The sequence below is a fragment of the Drosophila melanogaster genome, chromosome 3L (assembly GCF_000001215.4).
Source record: "Drosophila melanogaster chromosome 3L".
Lineage (NCBI taxonomy): Eukaryota > Metazoa > Arthropoda > Insecta > Diptera > Drosophilidae > Drosophila > Drosophila melanogaster.
In genome coordinates, this window is record NT_037436.4 from 15,746,575 (window position 1) to 15,765,800 (window position 19,226).

Here is a 19,226-nt window from a genome sequence, read left to right on the forward strand (position 1 = left end):
AAAATAAAACAATATTTTTGCAGATTTGAACACTTAAAAGTATTGTATTATTTTGTACAGTAGAATCAACCAATCGACTTGAGTTCTCTTACTCATTTTGATATCTAAGCCATATTATTATTATATTATATTATTATTAGATCTAAGATCTAATCTTTGTGCTCATTCTCATAAAGCTAATTAATAACAGACAATGTGGTTAAGTGTGAACAGTGTATTTCAGGACCCACATCCTTGCACTGAAGTAGTTGGTTCGGGTGATTATGAAGATAGCCTGCGAATAAAAGCCAACTAATGGCGGCTTTTGTCATTACTTCGCGCTGCTTGGATCTGCGTTCGCATCCTTTCGTCCTTAATATCATTTTGCTACTTGCTGTTTGCTTCCCTTTTTTACTAATTTTATTAAGCACTTTGTTTGCTGTTGGGTTTTTAATGCTGTTAAATGCAATGCAATTTTTATCTGCTCTAAAAGGATATACCAGCCCTTCGCTCCGTTTTTTCACTCCCCCGCTGGATTACGTGTTTTTACATTTCAAACTGGACTTGCATATCCTGTCCACGTCCTTTTCCAACCCAGCCCGCTGTGTTATCTTGCGGTTTTTTGCATCAAGTTGAGAATTTTCTCATTAATTTCAACGTTTTTCTGCAGCTGCCGTACTTGCTGATGTGTTTTGTGCTTGCGGACAGTTGTTGGTCCCTCTGTGTGTTGGAGGTCCTGTCCCACTGATTGTGGTTGCCCAGGATGTCCTGATGGCTGGCATCACGGTGACAGGAATATTCACATCTAGAAGGATATAAGCCATGGGAAGCGAATTAAAGCGGTCATAAGAAGTGCAAAAATGCTTAAATAATTAGGAAAACCTATTAATGTACCCCTTACTTACATGGAAATTTTAAGTATCTGGAGGAACAAGGAAGAAATACTTCCATTCCTAGCTGATTTAATAATTTAAATCTTAAGAACATATCTTAGAATTACATTTACAAATCTTAGAACATAATCACATGGCTTATCTCATCTCACCTAAAAATACATAAAAGAAACACTTCGTATAATCCATCTGATCCCATCATATCTGACACACAACAATTGCCTCTTTTGAGGTTCATTAACCTACCGCACCACTCTTTAATATCCACGCCTCATTTCCGATAGACAATTCCGGCCAGCCAGAACACAAATAATGAGAGAGCAAGTGGAAATTCACACAAATTCACACAAAGAGGAAAAGCCAGGAAGACAGAGGAAGAGCGGCCAAAGTCAAGTAGACAGCCAAGACAAACACCAATTAAATGCACATAATGATAATGTTGTGCCGAAAAGTCATTCGGAGCAACTAAATTACAACTTCCACTTTACATTACATGGCACGGCAGCGGAACCTCAACCTCCAGACCCGGACCCGGAACCCAACCCAACCAATCCCATACCAATCGCAACCTAACCCAATGAACTCTTGGAAAAACCTCGAACGGAACCGAAAAATCCACACAAAATTAAAAGTCTGCTGCAGTTGCAAAAGGAGAAACAGATGGCTACTGCAACGTAATGAAAACAAACCAGCACCAACGAAAATCGCCCGAATTTGTGTCTAAAGTGTTTGGACTCCGCACTTTTCACCCGTTCACCCCTGCCCCACACAATCCCGCCATACAAACCACTCCCAAACAACCAAAAAAAGACAATCCTAGAGCTAAAGTTGGTTTACCGCTCGGCTGAGCGAAGAAGTTCAATGCACAAGTTCATGAACTTGGGGAAACCGACTTGAAAAGGTTTGCCTTCTGGTCCGCTGACAGAGCAGTTTATAATTAGAAATCGTACCGAGTCCCAGCTCCATCTCCAGCTCCATCTCCATCTTCATCGCCATCTAAAACTCTGGAGTATCTCACCCAAAAGAAAAGTCAAGTGGATTTTGGCGGCTGAAGTTGGAAATGAACTGCAGTGCCGCAGAGAAAAGCGGGAGATGAAGTCGGAGTCCTCTGCCATCGGTTACGTAACGTGGGATTTCTGTTTACCCAAAGACGGCGATGATGGCGACAAGTGCATATACAGCTCCTCGTATATTGACAGAAAACAAAAGCAAACAATTTGTCGGTGTGCAGGTCGCTTATGTAAATAAAAGGCAAAGAAGTAAGGATATTTGGCAGAATATTCCAACGAATTAGGAATTCCCTAACTTCGGTATGCTAACAAATATGGGAAAATAAATTTGGAAAAATAAGATATACATAGAAAAAACAATGCAAATATTATGATGCATTTATTTTATTTATTCAATATTTAATTTATTCATTTAAAATTCAGATAATAAAAGGCATTCCCCTATTAAAAATGTTACGGTTGCTAAAGTACTCATATAAGCGGATAGATTTATTTAATATATTCAACCGAGTTCGGGCACGTGTTTTACTGACTAAATTAGAATAATTTAAGATGTTTTAATTTGCTTTTATCAACGAGCTTGTATAGATTTATAACAGTTTCGCCGTAACCAGCTCTGGAATAAATTATGTTCTTTTATACCTGACAACATTATACTGGTAACTTCAAGAAATATTCAGTTCTTAATTTACTGATTTTGGTTTCTCAGCTTATTAATGTGTTTAACAATCCTTAAATAATAAATTAACAATATTTTTACCCTATATCAAAGTAAAATCAGTGGCAGCTTATGAGCAGAGAAAATCTTCTTAAAGCTTTACTCTATGAAAAGATATGCAAGTAAGAACGCAAACAAAAATTCACTCCATAAAGTCGAAGTGTCCAATGCACTATAAAACTCTATTCATAAAATGAACTATTTCCAGTATCTAAAGGATTATAAGTTACATAAAGCAAAGCATTCAATTGAGAACAACGAATTTCAAGTACTTTATACAAAGACATACATTTCGGCGCAAGACAAAGATATTCAGAGTATTTAAATTTTAAATAAATAAAAACGAAACGTGGCGCGCTGTCCATGGCGAAAAAGATGTGGGCGAGTGCCCTTTGTTGTTCTTTTTTTTCAGCGACTTAAGCAATGTTAAATATTTAACAAAAATAAAGCCGAGCCAACAAAAGAGGAATTCCGATTTCAACGTGCTGGCATACATAGCGAGTACATATAGTATGGATCTGGACGGAATGGCATGGGAACCTGGAGCCTTAAACCTGGAACAAAGCGGAGTTTCGTGCTCGTGGTTAATCTTTTAAGTGTGCCGTATAGCGAACCGATCCCCCGCACCATCAGTATATATGTATATATATTATATCATTCTCGCAGCGTGTTTATATTTCGATTTAAAATTCTGTGCACGCGCCGGGCATTATAAACATTTTTCTATATATGAATCGCACATATATGAGTTGTACTGTGCCATGGGTTTCGATGCTCGGCGGCAATGTTTGTTGTCGGTGGTTTTGCAACGTTTGTTGATGTCGCTGCCGTTGTCATTTGTTTGCGTTTTAATATGCAAATAAATATTATAGGACACACGATGCTTTTTAAATAAATACGGCCAAAACATTTATGACAACTCCGACTACGCGGCGGTGAGCTTCGTTTGTTCGCCGATTTTATTGTGCGCTTTTCATTGATAAGCGCACTGAATGCAATTGCACTGCGTTGGCCAAATAAATTGCAGGAAATGGAAAATAAAATGTTTATTTGCCATAAATCGGTCGAGCAGTTTGCTGGTTAACCAGCATTAAATTCGCGATCGTTCAGGTGGCCTGCGATATTTGCAGCAAAGAAGTTGCTGCGCTGAATGTAAAAATATTCGGTCGAAATGGCCAAACTATTGGGGGTCCGCAATCTTTGGAATTTGGTAGCCGGTTTATGACAGTTTTTAGATTGGACTTACAGGTTTTAATGGTTCCATAAGCAATTTCCTATGATCAAAATTGAATTAAATGCAGTAGGTCTTGGAAATTACCTTAACTTAGTTGGATGCCATGGGTGTAATAGCTTTTCAGTGAAAAATTGTTTGTTGTACATTATGGTAACTAGTATTAACAGTAAATCCAACATTGTAATACCAATAAATTTTTGTTCAAATTACAATATACTGCGGAAAATGGGAATCAATATTACTTATTTCTGTATAATGCAATGTTGCAGTTTTCATATTCCATCTACACTGATAACCGAAGTGAATGAACACCTGTCTTAGATCAGAGTTAGATTTAATCTTTAGATAATACTTGTTTTACATGTTATGCAACCGTTACTTTCCGCAGTGCTCAACCCGCAAAACAGTGAATTTATAACCCCAGTTGGCAATTGTGCAACAAATTTGCTTGCTCATCGAGTTGTCAGGCCACAAGGACTTTGCCACTCGAATCGAGTTGGACCGCATTCATAACACTCGGCCACATTATGCTCAGACAATCTAATGCCTTGCCCAATATTTATATCCGCTCTCGACTTAAGCTATTACCAAGACAAACACCAGGCACATAAATCCTTCGAGCATCTGCATAATGCATTTATCTACCCAAACCGACTAACATACAGACATGGCCGGCACTCATTTATCACATTTATCGCTTGCAAAAGCGAGCGAATGCAAAATTCTATTACTGTCCAGGACTCCAGCAGGCCAGGACTCCTGCTTTGGCCGGGAGAAGGAGATCCTAGGAAGCAGACCATTAAAAATTATGGAATAAAAATCTTGCACATCATGTGAGACCGACGACATATGCGATAAATTTGCCACAATGGGCAACGAAAAAAGGCAGGAACCACTGCATCATTCGCTGGGATCTTGAGATTTCCGCAGATTTTCTTTCACTGCACTAGTAGCCACCATTTATCACTGTCCAAGTTATGCCTGCTCGCATTGCATTTAAGCCGTGTCCATAAGGATCAATGAGGATAATTCGAATCTATGGCATCCACGGCGAAGCTTTAGCCAAATGTAATTATCGTTTGTGCCGCAATGGGGCACGTTTCGTATTGGATGAGGTGGGGCGGGTGGTTTTAGGTGATTCCAACTGGGCAGGGGGTGCTTAGATTTGTCATGGTTTTCAGCTGCACATTGTGATAAGCACATGTTATGGTTTTTCACACTACCCACACTCTCAACACTTGTGGGGTTAAATTTTCGTGCTCGGATTTTTCGTGTTATCGATCGGCTTACCATTCCGAACCAAACTCGTTGTTTGCGGTTGTTACATGTTTTCCTATCAGGATTATGATTAATTGATTGCCAAGTGTTGGGGTTGTCCCCCCTGCAAAACAGAACAATTATTGGGGCGGACAGGGTGTTTTTTCTATCACGCCCCTGCAATTCGACTTTGGGTCAATGCTCCTCGACGCGAGAGTGGGAAAACTTTTCCGCTTTTCCACGGAAAAAGCATAAAACTGAATTGTTCCCATTGCTGCGGACGCTGATGTCAAACAGCTGGAAGTCTTTTGGACTCTCCGTGCATCGCATAAACAGGCAACAAATGTGCAACACACAAAATTGACAGCTCGAATCAAGCATAAGCAACATTTAATTGGCACTTGGCAACCAAAACAAAAAGTTTCCAGGCTGTGGTGCATGGACTTTTTGATGCACTTTTCTTGGAAAATTATGTTGGACTCATTTTTATCAAAATCAATCAAAAGCGTACAGAAAATGTCTAGTAAAAGTATTAAATTTAAATATTATATATAGTTGCGGTAGCCTAATTAGCTTACCTTATCTTATTTCCCATTAAAAAAAGAAAACCACAACTACTGTGGCAATTATAAGAGTATAATGACCAAGTCAGTCAGTTTGGCATGCCATCGAACGTGCGGAAAGTGCGGAGGAGCCTGTGGCTGCACATGTGTGCTCGGAGGCAATCATTTAAATAGTTATTGCACTTTTCCCCACCCGGCGCACACGGCAATGCAATTAGTTTAAAAGGCCAAAAAGAACAGGAGCCATCCAAAGTGGTGAAGACGAAAAAAGTGGGGAAAACAGCCAGCAACTGACAGGCTGACAAGCCAAAAGAGTGCGGGAGGATGAGCTATATGGCACATGGAGGAATGTCAAAGCAAAATGAAGCCATTAAATGAACGGCAAAACTTGGAGCCAGCCGAAAAAAAAATCGAATATACGTCGGAAACAGAAGGCAGAAGTAGTACGACTTCTAAGCCAAAAAGCACTGGCAACAAAATTCTAACACCCGCTGACGACCCGATGGGCAAAACACTCGTTGCCACAGCAGCAGCATCAACATCCAAAAGCAGCAGCAACAGCATCAGTCCCAGCAGCAACATCAGGAGCCACAGAAGCAGCAACACCAGGCGGCAACATCATCTCCTTGTCGTAGCCCAGATGGAGTTCCTGGAGGAGATGGAGGTGGGAATGAAGGTGAGGACCAACTCTCGTAAAGGTCGACATCTTTCACAAGGAATCACTGAGAAAAAAACGGTAATCTAGGCCATTGTAAGTAAAGTAAATAAATAATGCAATATTACAAGTAGTTAATAACAAAACTTATAGTGTAAGCGTAAAACTACTTTCTATATTTGTTTCAGTTTTTTCTCGCAGTGTAAAGTCGCTTTCCGTTTTCCACTGCTGAATTTGACAGGTCGCGAAAAAGCCCTCTAAGCTCCACATCAGCGAATTCCCAGCTGAGATTGAGCCAAAGTCGAAATTGTAATGGCTTCCCCAGATGCAACATGAACTTAAGAGTGTTAATAGTTTTCCACATATTGCACTGGCCCAATGTGAATATTTCACACTCAGCTTCGATGCTGCAGTTGAAGTTTCTTTGCCACGCCAAGTGAAGACTGTGCTCCACATTAATCAGCTAATAATGCCAGGCAATTAGCAATTGCGACAGCCATTTACTGCAAATCCCCTAGATACTCAAAGGCAAGAAAAATGCCATCCATTTTCATATGCCAGCGTTTTGAGGTAGCGCTGCGCCGAAAAACTTTGCTCACAAGACAAACGACTTGTCAGTTTGGGGAGCGGTGCACTGTAGAAAAAGTTGATGTATTCTTCAGGCACCTGCAGAAAATAAAAGGAGGCCTGTTGTTATGTTTGTTATGAATAAAAATATATAAATTAAATATTTAATATCTAAAAGATTTTGTGCGTGAAGTCAGAAGAATCTGAGAAACATTCATCAAAGAGCAGAAGAATGAAACACACCTCTAATTTTGCCAGCTATTTATCATTTCGTTTCTTTGTGTAGCTTGAAGAATAGGGGCTTTCGATCTGTTTCTGGATCTGCTTTTTGCCTGAGCCCCGTTCACGTGAGTTCTGCAACATTTTTGCAAAGTAATTGCTCATTTTGACAGGTCGTGCAACGCCCTTGTTTGCAGTGGCAGCTTCTTCTGCTTTTTCTGCTGCCACCGGCTTGTTGCTTCCTGCCAGCAGCAATGGATGTTGCATTTGCAGCAGTAGCAGCCGTAGCAGCATCAGCAGCAGTAGAAGCAGCAGAATAACCTGCAACAGCCCGTATTTCTTCACATGCGAGAAAGCAATAAAATCTTATAGTTTGTTTTTTGTGCCCGCCGCTTTCTGCACATGTGGCATACCGACAACGACAAATGCAACGGCGACTGGGAAAAAAAAGCGACAACAATGACGACACTGACTACTGACTCGCCTCTGTCACTGACAGCCCGTCAAAAAAAGGGGTTTTTCGAGGGTGGCAGGAGATTGTAGAAAGAGGGAAAGGACGAAGGTGAGAGGTCCAAGAGGGGGATTGAATATCCTCCAGTTGTCGTGAACGGCAATGTGCCGCTATTTTCTTTTATCCTGCGAGTTTGCGAAAGGATACGCTAAGGTTTAGGACCTGCAAAGCGTTTGTGAGCTTAAATACTAAATTCAAAACACTAAAGATTCTTATGCATTATTTTATAGATCTAAAAGTAGAATTAAGGTATCAAAAATTGTGTTTCTTAACTATTTTGAAGTAAATTATTTGTTCTCCATGATCTAAAAAATAAAAGTAATACCGTTTAATATAAGAACATAAAACATAATGTAGTGTCATAACATAATTCATATTTTTAAGTATCATTATATTTTATCGAGCAATGTTAAAAGATATTTTATCCATCTATATTCAAAAAATTTGACTTCGTTTTGCGAGCTGAACTTTAAAAGTTATTCTTTTTCCTAACAAAGAAGGGCACTCTCAATTCCCTGTCAACAAAACAATTCGAATCCCTTTGAACACATTACACTACATTTTGCTCGTTCCCTTTTTATTGCTACTATTAAATGCGTTTCACAATAGTTTGTCGATGGATATGTTATTGTTAGCCATAAAATTAATATGCGTGTTGGGGACAACAATGAAACGATTTTGATGACAGCCCAACAAGTACAGAAAGTACAGCAAGTACGACATTGCGTCTACATAGAGCAACATCTGTTTAGCATAGCCCGGGGGCAACATTGAATGCAATTCTTTGCATTCAGCTGCAGTTGCACAGGTCTCCTAAAAACCCACTTACTTCTGCACTTCTTTTGTTGCCCGAACGAGGTTGCGAGAGTTTTTCACAATTTAAACGCATGACGAGACACAAAAGTGTCAATCAAGCCGGGAACTAACATAAAGCCCCCGAGGGCCATTCAAAGAATTCTGATGGAATGGAGTGTCGGTATGAAGCAATCTGTCACAATCAATTAATTGCTCGCAGAACTATCAACACACGAGGCGAGACACTCTCACATCAAACAGGAATCTAAAGGTAAATACCAGCGATGCGTATCTGTCAGATACGAGATACTTTTGCTTTTATCAGCACGCACGATCACTTCAAAGAGTAGAAATCCGTGGAGAGGGGCGATTGGGATTCACCGAAACGGAAGTGATTGCCTTCACACCCATCGGGTTCACTGTTGCGGTTCGCTTGGATCCGATCTGGGGTCTCCACTTCTCTGCTCCTCCAGACGTGGCGGCAACTTCAACGGAATTTTCATCTAGTTGTGGTTTGTGGGGGGAAAATATCAGATCGATAATTCGATCATGTCGAGCTATTTCACCGTAGATCTATATGTTTGACATGTCATGTTCACATTTGTGTTAAGGTTAAATGGAATTTGTTTTTGGGCTGTGAGCTCTCAAGCGTGTTTTTTGGTTAAAAAGACATGCAGCTATAATTGAAAGTGACACATTTCGGGCTTCTTATTTTGAGAAACTTAGGGTATTGCTAATCGTATTGGAAAACTAAAGGTTTTCTACTCTTATTTAACGTTTATTAATATAAAAAGATTGTAGCTTCCAAAGTACTGGCCAAACTATTTGGTAACGTTAAGACCTTTGAATACAGTATCTCCTCAAAGACAATCGCACATGAAGACCAATCCATCTCACACCATTAAACTCTTATTAGACATATGCTACTTTCTAAGACACCTCCATTAAAGATGCATTACTTCCTGGCCAAACGAGACCGATGTGAAGGAAATGCAAGAGCAAACAATTTGGATCATAAATAACACGTTGACAGTTTGTAATTTTTAAAAGTAATCAAGCACGGCTAATTAACAACAGCACCCATGGCCGAGGTGTAACTTATATATGTATATGTACATATGTGTACATATATGGAGTGCACTTTTCAAATTGGGGCGTGTCCGGCAGGAGGAAGAAGAAGAGGAAGTGCAGGGAATACACCAGAAGAGACATGTAGAAAGTCGGCGCTAATGAGAAAAATATGACACAATTGTAATTATCTGCAGGGAGCGGTGATGCGGGCCAGGTCTCAACGGTTAATACCAAATATGCCAGACGCAGTCCGAGCAAGATGAATGAGCATGAATTATAAAAACATAAACAACAACAACAAAAAAAACACGGGAACGAGAAAATGCGAGTAAATAAAACAGCAAGGAGACCTCTTCAGGTGGCTGGAAATAGTTGCTACTCGTAGTTGGAACTGCAGCTGACATTTCTGTTAATTTTGATGTATGGCCAGGACCGGTAGGGAATATGTTTCTGTTGTTAACGCAAACGGATTTTCACTCTGGGGAAAACAGCAACAGAAAACAGAACACAGGCAACCGGAGAACGCTTGAAAAAACAATAACAACTCGAATGCGAATGAAATGTGGGCGTTATAAATTCAGTTGGTTAGTAATACACCTGCTTGCCACCGAGTTCCTTAATTGCGAGACAGGTAAGCGAGTTCCCAAAGTAGGCGCTATAAAGTTTCATTAACCGTGACGCGCACACCCTCGAAAATTTTACTATCATTTCGGGCCGTAACTGATTAACAAAGTGCGCATAAATATGGTTAATATTACTGGGGTCACTCTCGCTTTTTCTCGGCTGACAGCATCCCATGGCGGAAAATCCACCCCTAGGTGATCTCATGGCGAAAATTAGTGACTCAGTGAATTTAGGTTCGCTTTTCATGGGAAAATAACTTGTTCGTAGGCAATGAGTTTGGTCCTCTGATATGGGGATCGCATATATGTAGCTGTGGGTGGCAAGCCGTATATGTGTATCTGACTATCACTTTTGTTTGACTATTTGTTGTGTCATCCCTGCCACTCGAGCGTGTGTGTGTCCTACAGATCATTTAACTTGTGAGCATGCAGGAAAATTTGTTAACCCGGCAAGTATTTTGAGCAATTTTCAATGTCTATGGGAAAGTATTTAGACACGCAAAGACCACATGTGTAGGTCAGTAAAGGGAAAACAATCGCATAACGGTGGATATTATGGGAAATCTAAAAGATATATTTGAAGATATAGATTTTGTATACAACGGTAATATGAAAAAATATATATATTTTAAGTTCACGATACATTTTGGCTATAAGCATGTTAAATGAAAATTTAAAAATTTAAAGTTAAATTTCCTCAGTCACTAATTAATTCGCCATCGAACTAACAAGTTGACTCTATACATTAAGCAATTCCAAATGTTTAAACACATATTACGCATGTAATCCACTTGCATGTCCACACAGCCAGCCAAAATGAAAAGCATGCACAGTTTTCCCAAATAATTTTCATCAATTTCGAGGCATTACCGCATTTACGAAACTTTGACGTGTATTTACAAATTGATTTACAATAACGCATGAGCATGAACCAGAAATAAATAGATATAGATGCAACTTTAAACAAACTTTTTTGGGCGAGGGGCGGACTTCTGTTTGACCCAGATCGCTGCGCTTTGGTAGATGAAACATACTCATAAATTCGAAGGCATAATGCGCAAAATTTATGTTTCACAATTTATGCAGCCGAGATTCCCCAATTTGCAGGCATATGAATCTCCAATGTGTGTCGGCAAAGAAGCAATATGGTGCGGAAGGAGAAAAAAATTCAAATTACAACTTTACAACTTTGCGAGGCAGAGGAAAAGACTCTCCTCACACTGTTTATCATAAAATTCGAAAGGAGAAGCGAACAAGGGGCAGCTCCGAAAAAAGCAAAAAAAAATCAGTGAGAAAGCATGGCAAATGTTTACACAAATTACGAATCTGAATCTGCCCCTCCGATTTTTCCCCCTCTGCTGTGTATATTTGAACGGCTACCGTATTGGAAAATAAACCAATTGCCTTGTGCATTCGTTAGATTCGAGATACGATGTTCGTGCGGGTGTGTGTGAATATATATCTGGGATTGTACGAGGACGTGCAAACATTTCCAGCCAAACTGACACACGGAGTACGTCAGATGATAATATTTTTCCAAATGTCGATGGTGTGCTACAAGTAAATGGTATGCATGTGGGAAATGCGCTGAGCTCTTAGAGAAGGAAACGTGATAAGGACGTCAAGGATTAGTCCTCTATAACAAGTAAAGTGATTATTATATATAGATTTTATTAAAGCTAATTCCTACTCTTGGTGCTAATTAATTTAATTATTAATCATATTTCATGCTTTGCTTCAAATATAAGGTTCTTAAAAATGTAATAAATGGTATAAAATATTTAAATATATTTGTTGTATTATTCTTGCTCATCATGGTGGCATCTCTAGCGTCCATCTATCGAATTCTGGTCGAAAGCAAAGCGGATTGAAGGTGTTAAATGGGCATGAAACAGCTGCAATGCGGAGGACGACGACGCTGACGACGAAAAAGGACAACGACAACAACTCGCAGGACAATCACCAAATAAATACAAACAACATGAGCATTGGGAGTTTTTCCCCATCTACATCGCCATCGCCATCCCCAATCCGCTTCCTGTTGGCCTGCCGAAAAAGCTCAAAGGACGAAAACAAAATTCCCAATTGTTAATGCATGTTGGGATAGGGGACATCGATTGGGAATGTCGACTCTGGGCATATGTAAATACCAATTTACGCTACGGAAATGTCAACAGCCACGATTACAACAACCATGGGGTTTCGGCTGCCCTTTAACCCTTTGAGAATACTCCGCCCATTTTTTTTTTCGAAGGTGTGCTGCCTGCTTAGTCGCTGTTCAGTGTTTGCTTTTAATTTAGTACCGTCGCATATTAATTTTCCCATCGATCGGGAATATATAGACGCACCTTGACGGACAGACAGACACCCCCCTTGGAGTGACCCAAATACGACTAATTGGCCATGACGTAATTAGTCATCTATTTAATTGTGCATTGAAAAACCTTTTACGGGGTTGATTTCCCAGGATTTTGCTTTGTTATGGTTTGGTTTTGGTCAGGGGTTTTTCAAATTTCGCATGGGAAATATTATATTTCAGCTTCAGGATATTTATTTGAAGGAACCACATTTTTGATTGATTATCTGCAATTCACAGTTGCGGTCAAAAAACATATTTAGGGGAGATTTATTTAATGAAGTTTAAGTGAATATTAGTAGGCATATCCAACATTAAAATCATTTTTGATAGTGTAATACATGTATACAATTTATTAAAATGTAATTTAAGAAAGTGTCAGTAAATCGTACTCCTCACAAAAATAACATTCTTGTTTATTAAGGAAAATAAAGCAGAATTTTGCATATTTACTCATTGTCTGCCATGTAAATTACTGTTAAAAAAGGAACCTTTTTTCGTGGTATTATTATTGCCGCAGCTGTGTTTTAAAATAATTTTCACACGGACTTCGAGACAGAGTTAAAACTTTGGCCTGCGAACAAACAGAAACATATTTGGCCACGACCGAAAAGTGCAGTTCGCTCGTAATCAAATAACAATTTGTTATGTCCAGCAGATTACAACATTTAAATCATTTCAATTTCAAATTAATTTCATCCCAGCAACGGACACCGAACAGCGTCATCCATCCAGCTATCTGATTCTCAAAGCGCCGCCGGCTGGGAAACTGGGAAAAGTCAGAGTCAAAGGAACATTTGTTATGGCAACAAGCGGCAACAAATCTCTTAAACCGAACGCAACACCCACAAACAGTGGAAGTGAGCAAAAATTGGGTAGCTGGGAATACCCCATTACCAAAATGAATTTATGCACATCTCAAAAACAGCAAACAAACAGCAACGTGGCAGGGCAAAGATGCAGTTCGGATGGAAAACAAGATACGGATGATGATGATGCTGCTGCTGACGAGGAATGGAAAACTTTTGCATCTCTGCTGGCTCTGTTTGTTCAGTTCGCTTTTCTTTTCCCCCTGTTTTTTCCGCTCGAATTTTCTTGTTTTTGCCATTGTGAGAGTTGAATTGCAGGGGCAAAAACTAACCAGGGTAAATATTTATTTTTTAACACGTTAATCTCACAAATCCCCTGAAGTGGACCAACCACAACCTACACACAACACACAATAACACGCAGCAGCCACACGCAGTTGGCTGAATAAACAAAACGACATCAGACACCGTTGCCCACGGGCAGTTGAAGGTTCGAGCGTTCTAAATTTGTAAATCATGCATCATTTTGGCTCGGTATTTTGAGTTTTTCCCGACTTTTCTTTTTTTTTTTATCCGACACTGGACGCAGGAGGGTAAACAAACAGTAGCATCCACCGGGGGCATATAATCGGCTGCAGGCCGCTCCAGAGCTGTCAGCACTTGACTTTCCACAGACCACAAAGGCCAGCATCTCAAAACGAGGACCACAGACGACGACGGACTGCAATTTTCCCGGGAAATCCGAGGCGGGCGTTGCTACTTGCTGACGAAAATGTCGCGCCTAGAGGCGCTGGCAGAAAATATGATTTAATTCTATATATAGAAGGGAAAGCGGTGGCAGAGACGAATATTAAATGCTCTACCTTTTTACCTTTTTGCAAGGAACATGTAAGTTATATGATGTAATGATACAGTAACAAAGAAAATGTTTGAAAGCTTGCAGCTATGTTTTTTAATATAAAAAAAAACAGTTCAATTAACAATCAAAACAATTAAACAATTAAATAAATTATAAAATAAAAAAAAATAAAATATAAAAATTCAATTTATAAAGCACAACTTTAGCCTATTGCTTTAACATTTTTGTTATCTTTTTCTTACTTAAGTAAAATCTATATAATTTTTAAAAAATAGCCATTTGATAAATGTATCCATATATTATTTCTCCAGATTTTTATATACACATTTCCCTGAGGTATTTATAAAAAGATTACATTTAATTCAATTTGTACCAAAAAGACAAAAGCTTCAGTGTGTTTTTCGACCGTCAGTCATCCGCCAACCAGGAGAAGCGAGGCGATGCCTCTTTGGGGACTGTTTTTCGTGCTCCGACGACTCCCGACTCCGGATATCTGTCCGGGAACTGACAGGCTTTTGTGTGTGGTCCGGTTCAAGTGGCCATGGCTCTGCCAGTTCGCCAGGCCGAAAAGGAAGCGGCTCGATGGGTGGCTCTTGTGTTTTCGAGGGGGCGGCTGAATCTCGTTTCAATTGTACTTTGGACATAGCCCGTTCGCGCCCGTTAATTATGATAACCAGTTTGTTGTTGGTCAAGTGGGGCGGGGAACGAGGAAGTAAGGATTGGTGGAAGGGGTGGTGCAAAGGGGTCAGGGGTCGAACAATAGCTACGAACGATGCACAGCTTTGCTAATTAGCTGGCAACTAAAAGCCCGCTCTAATTTGCAGGCGGAGAGCTCCAACCGCGAGCCCGGACTTTGAGTCCGACTTGGACACGGAATAAGCTTCATTAACTGGCATTAGCACTAAGTAAATTTCCTGGGCCCTTCCTACACGAAATATGATTAAGATGAAACACATGCCAAGCGAAAATAACACAGCACGAACTGGATTTTGGATCGGAATTGGAGCTGGGCAGAGACCGAAACAGAAAACCATCAAAACGCCGCAGGTGATTTCATTTCCATACAAAAAAAAATACACAAAGCCTCCCGAAAAAAACCGACACAAAGCCCAGCGCACAACAATATAATTAAGAGCCTCAAGTGTGTTTAAATCAAAAGGAAGAAAAAACCAAATGGAGCTAGTTGGGAGCAGGCAGGATCTTCGAGGCAGGCAGCGGCAGATTGGCAGGCAGATGTTTCCTTAAACTTAAACTTAAATCCCCCATGGAGCGAACAAGCAAAATACGAAGATGCAACACGAGTTAAGCCAAAATTCGGCAAGCTGCAAAAAAATATGAAATGTGCTACAAAGGATCTTAAGAGGCATATGGCTTAAGCTTAAATGAAGCTTAAGACCGGCACATTTTTGTCTGAAATAAAAACTAAAGGAAGTATTCCTTTAAAACAAGAATTCAGTTAAAATAAAATATTGTTTTTAATTTTCTTTTTCAGTTATCATACATATTATATTAAAACTAATTTGAGATTTGTTCAGCCTTGTTGCAGGCCTAATTACCTTTCATTCTTTAAACTCTTTAAAAAGTTTTAAACTTCTAAAGAAACTAAAACAGCCTAGGCAATATTTTACGCAGACGCAGAGGTAAAAGATTTACATCACCATCATTAGCTAAATCTCTTTATTTACACAAACATCTTTCAGGCCAGACAATGCCGGGACATATGAAGTGTTGGGGAAATATGCCCAAGAGGCACAAAGAACCATTCGAACCGCAGAAATTATAGCAGCCAATGGACCGCAACTGCGTATGCGATTATTTTGATGAGTCCGCCAGTCAGTTCGACTTACGCCGTAAATATTGGAGAAAAATATGGCACAAGAGCAGCGCCCAGCGGGAATACATGGGGTATTCACCGCCGAGGATCCGGATCCCCCAAACAGACGCAGTATCGCGACGAGAACAGAGGGGTCTGGTACCAAAGATATTCCAGAAACGCCAACAACTCGCATGCCCCGATGCCCCCAACTCACCAGCTCCCCACGAGTTGCGTGTGATGTGCGTGAAATGCAACTAAATCATGCCGCGAAATAATTCAGGGATTGCTGCTCTCACAAAGGAGAACTGTAACGTACAGTTGGAAAAATTTCGATAATAATATTATCAATTGATTTGCACACAACCATTCACTATTTCTTAAATATAAAATAAATAAAAATTCCAAGTAAAGCCTTTCAGCTAATTGAACTAGTAATTGAAAGTTAAATATGACACTTAAAAAACAAAGATACCTTGTATCTAGAAGTTTATGGATGTTCTGTGATGCGGTTGCATAGGAATGGAAATAAGTATGTATACTTATATTTAAATCTCTTTCTTTAATAGTTTTTCTTTTTTAAGATAACATTCCTATGGCATTATATTTTCTTAATTCTGCACTGCTGATCTTAAAGTCCGATTTTCGCGGAGTGCAGGAAGCAAACCTCGAACAAGCTCCCCACCAGGCGGCAGATGGCCGGTCGAGCGGTTCTTGTTGTTGTTGATAACTTAAATGCCACATTTAGATACAGAAATTTCAGTAAAGTCGACGCATAAATCAAGCGGCAAGCGGCATGCGGCGAACTGCAGTGGAATGGAGTTTGGTCTGGAGTGTGGGGGGGGGCAGTGAAGATCACCAGCGGCAGGAAGCAGGGGGCGTTGCTATAAAGATGGAGCAGGCAAGAGCTCGGCTCCTAAGGGGATCGACTTCTGCAGGGACAGCAACTCGATCGCCAGAAAGTCGGAGGCGGAGTTCTGGAACTGGAAGACGGAAGACGAAGAAAGGGCTGCCATTCAGATTCGACCATCTCGTGCGCTTAATTATTGTCATTTTTTTTTTTTCTGAAAGAGACTTTATTTTCCGAGGGGGAAAATCGGAGACGAGCCGCTTAGTCACAGCTCTTTATCATCATTCGTCGCCCTCGTCGACGTCATTTGACACTTTTCTGACATTTTTATCATTTAAGTCACATTCAGACACATTTTTGTTTGCAGGGAAGTGCAACTGGAATATGGCTTGGATATGACAGCATTTCAGGGCCATATAAAGATATTTTATTGTTGCCCAATTCCGTTCTGTGCGTTCTGCGTTTAATGAAAGTGTTGAGTTTTAGTTTTCGCTGCGCTTTTTATTTTTTTTAATTGTTTGTTTATAGTCAACGCATTCGAGGCGTGCTCGTTAAGAGGGCTCCCTCCATGATAAATTGCTTTGGATTCGGGAATGGATTTGGAAAACCCATTCAAAATACGCCATAAAACTGCCTCTCTTCGCCGAGCACATTTCAAATTGATTTAAGTTGTTGCCCGTTGTCGAAACACGGAAAATCTATAAAACATCCCAACTTACCTTAACAACTCTATTAAAAAACGGAAAAGTGAGCGCGCATAATACTTCGCCAAGTCAGCATTTCAAAACATTTCAATGAGTTCGCCTTTAGTGCGAGTACTAAAGAGCCGGGTATTAGCAAATACAAAACGTGGAGCAAATCATCGGTGGGTTATTTAAATGAAGGCACAGAGTAAACAAATGTAATCCAATAAAATTTAAGTACTCAGTGAAATGAGCAGCCAGGGAATGTTGATTTGGATGCCGTTGTGATTGCCATTCAATTCGAAATGAGTGAGAGAAAAGCGTTAAGTTGCCATAAAGTCAGGGAACAGAAAATGTTTTACACACACTTGAAAATTGTTAACAACCCAATTTCATCAGCTTAAGAAAAAGGTATTGTTATTTACACTACAAAATAATATAACATTAAATTTCTCTTCGCATGTTCAGTGTCGGCTCGGCTTAAAGCTTTTATAATTCAATTTTATGTCTCTAGATAGCAAAATGTACATTTATTTGCAATATTTCAAGCAAAGTAAACATGATGCCATTTTAGGATAAACATATAAGTAAAAGTTCGTTTTAAAATATATACAGTTTGTTTATCTTTGCTTTAATCTTTTGGCTAACACCATTTTATAAAAGCAAATAAATCCACATTAAATTACAAATTTTTATGGCCAAATTCCTATCAGATTATCTCTACTTTGGCCAAAGCAAATTAGTTTCTGGCAATTAACTGGCAAGAGACCAGACAGCTGATACTTTAACTGGCTTTAACCACCAATGAACAGCAAACTACAGCGAATTATGTCCACTTATAAATCAAATAACCTAACAACATGGCCACTATAATTACGTGAAATTTATAAAAAATTACATAATATTTACAAGATGTTATCGAACTTAACTATGGGGGAGAAGAACGAAAGGAGATAGAACATAAGTTAATTTGTCTATTAGGAGCAGTTGGCTGCCAAATGCAGTGGAGGAGAATTTTGTTTTTTTTTTTTTTGTAAATGGCTCTAATCAGTCAGCCAAAAGGGTAAGCCTATAATTTGGTCATTACAACAACCAACGGGCGTCCCAAAGGAAACTCGAGGAGATTACCCTCAACCAACGTCATACAAATGAAGGTAATAAGTCAAAAAACGGTTGCATTTTGGGTGCATAATTTTGGGTATTCGAACTTCTGTTCTTGACTTTCTTTCCGTTTCGTTCCCATGGCCTGCGGGTATAATTAGCAAGGCCCAAATGTTGTTGCTGCCCGCTGTTCGAAGGTCCGGATCGATCTCCAAAGTGGAAAAAATGCAGTAGCCCCTGGATTTCCTTTTTTTCCATTTACAGATGATGATGATGATCCAATCCGCCATAGAGACATCAACAGCTGTGGGATTTCTGACAATTTGATTTGTGGTTTTACGGAAACTATTTCACCGGCATATGTACATACTACATATAGTATGTACACATATATTTTCTGACGCTCCACAAAACGTGCCCACAAACTGAAAATTCATTTTAACAATTACGTTGCGAAAACCGGCAACATTGTTTAGAGGAATGTTTCTAAAAACCAAGCCGCCGGACCCGAAAACCGTTGACTGACCGCAGCCGTCAGTGGCAGTTGAAACCACACCGAAATTGTCGTCCTTCTGGGGCAAAACGAAATTGATAATTGCCAAGCGAAATAAATACACCAAAAATATAATATAACAAAATATTAAAATTAAGAGAAAATAA

At 39.6% G+C, this 19,226-nt stretch overlaps 2 long non-coding RNA genes across 2 annotated transcripts; both read left to right on the forward strand.

Moving 5' to 3' along the window:
- The first annotated feature begins 828 nt into the window (after positions 1-828).
- lncRNA:CR45240 (long non-coding RNA:CR45240) lies at positions 829-2,125 on the forward strand. The gene has a single exon (NR_124949.1). It is a non-coding gene; the product is annotated as a long non-coding RNA:CR45240 (long non-coding RNA).
- A 9,326-nt stretch (positions 2,126-11,451) lies between these two features.
- On the forward strand, positions 11,452-12,627 carry lncRNA:CR46197 (long non-coding RNA:CR46197). Its single transcript, NR_133244.1, has 2 exons — positions 11,452-11,740; positions 11,926-12,627. It is a non-coding gene; the product is annotated as a long non-coding RNA:CR46197 (long non-coding RNA).
- The last annotated feature ends 6,599 nt before the right edge of the window (positions 12,628-19,226 follow it).